This window comes from Triticum aestivum, chromosome 5A, assembly GCF_018294505.1.
Source record: "Triticum aestivum cultivar Chinese Spring chromosome 5A, IWGSC CS RefSeq v2.1, whole genome shotgun sequence".
Taxonomy (NCBI): Eukaryota; Viridiplantae; Streptophyta; class Magnoliopsida; order Poales; family Poaceae; genus Triticum; species Triticum aestivum.
This window is the reverse complement of record NC_057806.1, coordinates 502881100-502890270: the sequence shown is the minus strand read 5'-3', so window position 1 is coordinate 502890270 and position 9171 is coordinate 502881100.

Here is a 9171-nt window from a genome sequence, read left to right as displayed (position 1 = left end):
AGAGCCAAATTCTCTTAGTGCCCGCTTGCTTAAGAGCATTTACTATCCGACAAGTGACATTCTCCAAGCTTCGCTAGGGGGACACCCGAGCCAGATATGGAGATCTTTAATTGAGGGCCGCGATGTGCTGAAACAGGGCCTGATCCGGCGGATTGGTAATGGTGCAACTACTAATATATGGAGAGACAACTGGCTTCCGAGAAACGAGATGCTGCGACCTTATGGATGCATATCCAGCAACCCACCGCAATTTGTTTCAGAATTATTAGACCCATCTTCGGCTAGCTGGAACAAGCAAAGGGTGAATGAGGTCTTTATGCCAATGGACGCAGTGGTCATTTTGGGTATCCCTCTGTGCACATGCAATATAGATGACTTCTGGTGTTGGAATTTTGAGAGCAAGGGTGTCTTTACAGTTAAGTCTACGTACAGAATGTTGTATGAAACAAAGCAGTGCCGTGAGGCCTGGCTTGAGGGGGCTCCAGGAACTTCAACACTACAATCAGAGGAAGGGATGTGGAAGAAACTTTGGAAAACTGATGTACCAGCAAAGGTTCGGATGTTCCTTTGGCGTCTGTCAAAACACTCATTACCCACAGAGGATGTGCGCGCCCATCGCCACATGTCGGTCTCCTCCAGATGCGGGCTATGCGGAATGCCGGATTCGTGGAGACACTCTTTGATGCAATGCACAATGTCCAGATGCATATGGGTGTTGGTAGACGAAGATCTTGCACATAAATTGATGTCGGTGACCGAACCGCGAGCGAAGCAGTGGCTATTCTCGCTTATTGAGACACTGACTCATGATCAGTTTGCTCTAATCTCTATCACTTTATGGTCAATGTGGTACGCGAGGCGTAAGGCGATACATGAAGGTATCTTCCAGAGTCCCCAAGCAGTCCAGAACTTTATCAACAGGTACTGCGAGGAGCTGAAAATGCTTTGGCCCACTAGTGCACAGCCGATAGCACGCAGTAGCATGGCAGTTCCCCACCGACCCAAGGCTCTGCCGGTGGGTTTTGCTAAAATACATGTTGATGCAGCAGTCAGGCCAGGAAGGGGCGGTTCAGCCGCTATGGTGTGCCGTGACTCGAGTGGAAATTATCTCGGGAGCTCAGCTCTGGTTCTGGAAGGCATGGATGACCCAGCGTCATTGGAAGCAGTGGCCTGCAGAGAAGCAATATGTCTTGCAGAGGATTTACTCATAAACGACTTCATAGTTGCCTCCGATTGCAAGCAGGTTGTTGCTGACATCAATTCAGGCAGTAGGGGAAAGTATGGAGCCATTGTGGCGGAAATCAATCTTAGGTCTACTTTTTTTCAATGTTCTTTTTTCTTTCGATAGTCGTGCTGTAAATTATGAAGCACACAGTCTAGCAAAATACTTCATTAGAAGGGGTCCGGGACGCCATGTTTGGCTTGGCGATCCCCATGACCGGTCTTGTATCCCACTCTTTGTGGTTTTTGAGCAATAAAATTTGCTTTACCCCTCAAAAAAACTATATAGACCGAATATATTGATCATTCTGGGCAATTTTTGGGTTCTTCGGCTATGGTTTTCAACGCCATAGCAGAACCGGCGACTCTGGAGGCTTTGGCCTTCCGAGAAGCTTTGGCACTCGTGCTTGATCTATCGCTAGACCGTATCATTATTGCATGCGATTGTAAAGCGGTTGTTACGGACATAAAAAAGGGTACAAAAGGGAGGTACAGTGCCATCATCAAGGAGATTTGTGTTCGAGCAAGAGACTTTACTAGCTGTGACTTTATTTTCGAATGTAGAAGTATGAATTGTGATCCTCACAATTTAGCTAAGATTTCTTCATCTTTTGATGAGGGTCGTCGTGTGTGGATGGGATTACCCCATGACCCGTTTGTGATTCCTGTAACCGTACCCCTAGCTATCAATAAAGTGTGGTTTACCCCTTAAAAAATATTAATGCTCATTTGTCTCAAAAAATATTACTGCTCAAAAAATAGACCAATTTTTTTTTGTTTCCTTTTAAAATTTCCTTTATTTTCTTCATGTTTATAATCATTTTAGTCGCCTAAATTTGAATTTATGTGCTTCGGCAAATCTCTGCCTCTTCTCTCTTTCCGGATCGGATATTGTCTTCATAAGAGTTGAGCACTGAGGATAGATATCATCAACTACTCCCTTCGTTCCTAAATATAAGTGTTTTTAGAGATTTCAAATGGACTACTCATACAGATGTATATATACATATTTTAGAGTGTAGATTCACTCATTTTACTCCGTATGTAGTCACTTGTTGGAATCTCTAGAAAGACAAATATTTAGAAACAGAGGGAGTAGATAGTATCCCTTCTTATATTGTTGGTCATTGATTTCAAAGTTGACCTTTGGACAGTGGCCTTCCGCAAGCCTTGCGAACATTCGAGAACGTTGAAGCACGTTAATGTCATTGTGAGAACTAGCCATGCTGAAAAAAGAGCGCCAAATTCAAGGATCTCACAAAAGCCACTACTTCTACTATGACTTTAACCTTGCACATGCCCTTTGTATTGCCTCCGCCAAGCAAATGGATAGTTCTTTCACTTTCATTCCATACAATATATGCTACCAAGCATCCCCGAAAAGCCTCTATCTGCATTGATCGCCAACAACCAGGTAGTATCAGGAGCATTGACTCTCTCAGGTGCTCACGACCAAACACTGCCACCACGGCCTTGAATAACCTGTACATTGATGCGCGACACGTGGACTCACTCATGTGGACGTACTCATCCACAAGATCACCGAAAATTCCTTATGCAAGCATACGAATAGCCATTCTGATAAGAGGAGAAGCCAACCTTTCCAAGGGCATTTTTCTTGCACTTAAAGTAATCATCATATGCTACCACTCACTCTTGAATACGATAAAATACATGCCTCGCCATCCAGAAGCTACGCCAAAAAAGATAGGGTTTGAAGAGCAAGGATGTGCACTGAAAGTAATCGGCGAAGAACAGGCAATGACCGCTCTGTCTATTGCTGTTCAATGCAAGAGCATGACCTGGGATTGATTCCCTGAACCTTGGCTGCTGCCAAGCAATGTGGTCATTGACGACCAATGCAGCAACCACAAGCTCATCAACGTCTGTCGACGGATCATCCAATAAATAAATGAAGTTGTTCGAAAAAATACTCATCCCCATTATCCATGGTACCCCTGTGAGCAAAGTGTCGAACACCTTGTGGTCATGATGGAGACGCGGTCGGTGAAGAGCACACCAGCCTTCTTGAACATGTATAGGCAGCATGCCTGTAGAAGCGGAGACAAGGGCGGTCGGCGGCCTTGGAGGGCGAGGCGGACGGGATTGGAGACGATGGATGACCTCGACTTTTGTGGTTTCTCTAGCATCGGCGGTTGCAATGAAGGCCACAAACACCGGCTTGAACTCCTCCGAAAGTGGCGAGCGGGCGGGGGATTGTGTGGATGCGGCGGGGCAGACATGGGTAGCGAGGGAGCGTCCGAAAAATGGGCGGCAATGGCTAGGTGTAGGATGTGAAGGGGAAGGGAGAGGGAGAGGCAGAGAGAGAACGAAGAGAGCATCCGTGTGCGTCCCCTCATGTCCGCACGGACGCTAACCGTGCCCAAATTTAAACAGAAAATGAATTGAGGATAAACAAAAAGCGAGCGCCGTCCATTTGGGTAGCCGTTTTGGACCGCTATGTTTATCCATTTCGATTCAAATCAGAGGTGCACGGATTTGTGACCCGGTTGGAGTTGCTCTTAGAGCATCTCCAATGGCCGCACAAAAATTCCACGCCCAATAAACATTATAGCGCGTCATTGTAGCACTTTTAATGTGCCGGTACCAACTTTGTTTTGATAGACGCCCAAAAATGCGCGCCCAAAAAGCAGACAGTGCAAATTGTGAAGCGCGCGCAATCCGGCGCCCAAAATATGTTGCGCGTGATAGCGTTTTTCAACGCGCGCCCAAAAAATTTTAGCGCTACAGCTTCTGCTGGAGCTGCCCGGCGCCCAAAAAACTAAAATTTTAGTGCGCGGAGCTCTTTTTGGCGCATGTTGGAGATGCTCTAACGGCCGCGCGAAATGACGCGCGCGCGCGGTAAATGCATCCTTTAGCACGCGCGGGGCGTTTTGCCGCACTCCAGCAGCAGCGGGAAAACCAGGCGCGCGGTAACCGCTTGCGCGCGCGCGAAAAGGCGCTAGCTCGCGCGCCATCTTTTGCGTGGCGCTTCCGGCGCGCCTATAAAGTGCGGCGCGCGCCACGCGCCTCTCCACGCCTCCTCTTCTCCTCTTCCTCTCTCTGCCACGCGCCGCTCCAGCGCCCCGCCACCGACGAGCCTCCGCCGCCCGCCATGCCGCCGCGCCGCCGAGGAGCGTCCGGCTACCGTGGCGTCCGCCTGCGTCCCAACGGCGGCTACTACGCGGAGATACGCTCCGGCGATCTCCGGCTCGTCCTCGGCACGTACGGGACGGCGCGCGAGGCCGGCCGCGCGTACGACGCGGCGGCGTGGCGCCTAGGCCGGCCGCGCGGCCAGATGAACTTCCAGGATGTCTACACACTCCAGCAAGCGCTCGATCGTGCCCCGCTGCCGCGTCTGAACACGGCACAAGACCGTCGGAGCACGCCGAGCAGCAGCGCCGCCTCCTCGTCGCCCAGGAGGACGAGCGGGTCATGGCGGAGTGGCGCAACCGCCACCCGGAGGACGTCGCCTACGAGCAGTCCTACTGGGCAAGGCGTCGCGAGGAGGACACGCGAAGGCGCCGCGAGGAGCGGTTGGACAGGCGTCGGTGCAAGGCGTTGGCGAACGCGTAGTCTGATCTCGTTGAAGCAGGTGGGCAGTCGTTCTTCACGCCGGATGATGATCGGTGGTTGGACATCTGGCTGGATACCTCAGACGACACCGCCGAGGAGGATGGCGATAGTGATGATAGCGACTTAGACTAGTTTTTTTATGCAATCTATCTCGTGTTTTATTGTTTTTAATTATTATGCAATCCATGTTTCGCATGTAAAATACCTTTGTATCATTAAAAATCTATGCAATCTATCTATTTTCCAATAGCCTAGAATGAGCGCGCGCGCAGCTTTTTTGCGCGCTGCTGGAGCGGCGCGCGCGCGCTGCATTTTAACGCGACTGCTGGAGCGGGCGCAGCGCGCCGCGCCAAACCAACTGATGCGCGCGCGGCATATGTGTTTTTTGCGCGCGGCGCGACCGGCGCCTGTTGGAGATGCTCTTAGAGCATCTCCAGCCGGCCCCCCAAGAAGCCTCCCCAAGTCACTTTTTGGGCACCGGCAGACAAAAAATGGCCCAGTCAGGCACCCAGAGTCCCAATTTTCGCCGGTTTTGACGATATTTACGGCCGGCGCTATCACCCCAGACCCAGCCCCCCGGGGGCTGCTGGGGACGCCGGCAGTTGCTTTTTCAATGCACATGCCCACTGCCAGCCCCTCCCTCCCCCTCTTTCTTCTCTTTCCTCTCTTTTCTATCTCCTCTCTCCTCTCCCTTTCTGAAAGCACAAGTGCTCCCTAGGTGGTTTTGGTAATTAATGACAACATATCTCTTGTTGGACTAACATTTCTATCTAGTATGTTTCAGATAAGTTCAACAATGGAGTGGCATGGACTAAAGGTTGTGGGAAATTTTCCAAGATGCTAAGGATAAAGGATTGGCTAAAGCTTAAAGCTCAAGACTCTTCATTTTACATTTTAGTGATCCAAGATCACATTGAGTCCATAGGAAAAGCCAATACTATCAAGGAGGGATGAGGTGTTGCTTAATGAGCCTCTTGCTTCAAGTGCTTAATGATATGCTCCAAAATCCTCAGCTACTTTCCCACTTCCACATATGACCTAAACCTAAGCCAAACTCGGACCTACCGATTATTTCTATCCGGCGCCACCGAGTTTCACTTGTCATAGCCATTGCCAAACCCTAGCAAATCGGTTCTACCGATAGGGATCTCGGTCTCACCGAGATGGGATTGTAATCTCACTGTGTATGTCCATTGCCAAAATTGGTCTCACCAATCTTGTGCAATCGGTACTACCGAGGTTACAATGCAAACTCACTGTGTATGCTCATTACCAAAATCGGTCTCACCGAGTTTGTGTAATCGGTCCCACCGAGTTTGCCTGACCAACCCTCTGGTTAGCTTATTACCAAATCGGTCTCATCGAGTTTCTGTAATCGGTCTCACCGAGATTACGTTATGCCCTAACCCTAACTATATCGGTCCTACCGGCTTGCATGTCAGTCCCACCGAAAATCTCTAACGGTCACTAGGTTTACTATTTCGGTCCGACCGAGTTTGTTGATTCGGTCCCACCGAGATTGGTAAATGGTGTGTAACGGTTGGATTTTGTGTGGAGGCTATATATACCCCTCCACCTCCTCTTCACTCGTGGAGAGAGCCATCAGAACACATCTACACTTCCAGCTCATATGTTCTGAGAGAGAACCACCTACTCATGTGTTGAGGCCAAGATATTCCATTCCTACCACATGAATCTTGATCTCTAGCCTTCCCCAAGTTGCTTTCCACTCAAATCTTCTTTCCACCAAATCCAAATCCTGTGAGAGAGAGTTGAGTGTTGGGGAGACTATCATTTGAAGCACAAGAGCAAGGAGTTCATCATCAACACACCATTTGTTACTTCTTGGAGAGTGGTGTCTCCTAGATTGGCTAGGTGTCACTTGGAAGCCTCCGACAAGATTGTGGAGTTGAACCAAGGAGTTTGTAAGGGCAAGGAGATCGCCTACTTCGTGAAGATCTACCGCTAGTGAGGCAAGTCCTTCGTGGGCGATGGCCATGGTGGGATAGACAAGGTTGCTTCTTCGTGGACCCTTCGTGGGTGGAGCCCTCCGTGGACTCGCGCAACCGTTACCCTTCGTGGGTTGAAGTCTCCATCAACGTGGATGTAGGATAGCACCACCTATCCGAACCACGGGAAAAACATCCGTGTCTCCAATTGCGTTTGAATTCTCCAAACCCTTCCCTTTACATTCTTGCAAGTTGCATGCTTTACTTTCCGCTGCCTATATACTCTTTGCATGCTTGCTTGATATGTATTGTGAATGTTGAAATTGTGCCTAAACTCCACTTAAACCGAAAAAGCTTAAAAACTGCAACTTTAGCATTAAGTGTCTAATCACCCCCCCTCTAGACACATCTACTTCAAGGTCCTACAAGTGGTATCAGAGCTTTGGTCTCCATTGCCTTGGTTTAATCACCATTGGAGGTAGATGGATGTGTGTACTTTAGGGAGTCTTAGACATAGAGTGCCTATTCTTGATGAAGAGTATTTTCATGAGTGGAAAAATGAGATGCTTGTAATTTTCAATCAATATCATTTGAACAAGTATATTGCTAGCCCTTGTGCACCTCATATTGATTATTTGCATCCTACCCTAGATGAAGATATCGACATAATTCGCAATCTTAGAACTATTGAGCTCATCATTAGAGGATTGCCCAAAAACTTGATTGCTAGTTTGCCTACTCTTAATTGTGCCTATACTATATGGAAATTTCTTGAGGAACGATTTCCCGATTATTCCTTGAAAAATTTGGATGAAATTCTCCATAAATCTATTGCCTTGAGTAAGATGAACTCTAGTGATCCTAGTTTTGGTGATTGTCTATTTGAGCTTACCAATCTCAAGCGTGCTAAAGGAGATGTTGGAATCATTATATCCGAAGCTATAAGAATTCATAAAGGTGACCACTTTGATGATCATTTATCTAATGAATTACCCTCTCTAGGAAATGATGAGTCACAAGATCATGGTGAACATGGATACTATGATGATGATGATGATAGTGACTTCGATCTTGATGATGCAATGAGACATTTTGGTCTTATGGCAAATCTTCGGGGATATGTGTCAGGAGGAAAGGAATGGGTTCTTGATAGTGGATGTACTGATCATATGACCGGAGATGAAGAGATGTTCCTGTTGGGGAACGTAGTAATTTCAAAAAAAATCCTACGCACACGCAAGATCATGGTGATGCATAACAATGAGAGGGGAGAGTGTTGTCTATGTACCCTCGTAGACCGAAGCGGAAGCGTTGACGCAACGTAGAGGAAGTAGTCGTACGTCTTCCCGGTCCAACCGATCCAAGCACCGTTACTCTGGCACCTCCGAGTTCTTGGCACACGTTCAGCTCGATGACGCTCCCCGGGCTCCGATCCAGCAAAGCTTCGGGAGGAGTTCCGTCAGCACGACGGCGTGGTGATGATCTTGATGTTCAACCGTCGCAGGGCTTCGCCTAAGCACTGCTACAATATGACCGAGGTGGAATATGGTGGAGGGGGGCACCGCACACGGCTAAGGAACGATCACGAAGATCAACTTGTGTGTTCTAGGGTGCCCCCTTGCCCCCGTATATAAAGGAGTGGAGGAGGGGAGGGCCGGCCCTCTCTATGGCGCGCCCTAGGGGAGTCCTACTCCCACCGGGAGTAGGATTCCCCCTTTCCTAGTCCAACTAGGAGTCCTTTCCAAGTATTAGGAGTAGGAGACAAGGAAGGGGAAGGGAGAAGGGAAGGAAGGAGGGGGCACAGCCCCTCCCCCTAGTCCAATTCGGACTAGGCCTTGGGGGGGGGGGGGCGCGGCCTGCCCTAGGCAGCCCCTCTCTCTTTCCCGTATGGCCCAATAAGGCCCAATACTTCTCCCGGCGAATTCCCGTAACTCTCCGGTACTCCGAAAAATACCCGAATCACTCGGAACCTTTCCGAAGTCCGAATATAGTCATCCAATATATCGATCTTTACGTCTCGACCATTTCGAGACTCCTCGTCATGTCCCCAGTCTCATCCGGGACTCCGAACTCCTTCGGTACATCAAAACTGATAAACTCATAATATAATTGTCATCGAAACCTTAAGCGTGCGGACCCTACGGTTCGAGAATAATGTAGACATGACCGAGACACGTCTTCGGTCAATAACCAATAGCGGAACCTGGATGCTCATATTGGCTCCCACATATTCTACGAAGATCTTTATCGGTCAGACCGCATAACAACATACGTTGTTCCCTTTGTCATCGGTATGTTACTTGCCCGAGATTCGATCGTCGGTATCTCAATACCTAGTTCAATCTCGTTACCGGCAAGTCTCTTTACTCGTTCCGTAATACATCATCCCGCAACTAACTCATTAGTTGCAATGCTTGCGAGGCTT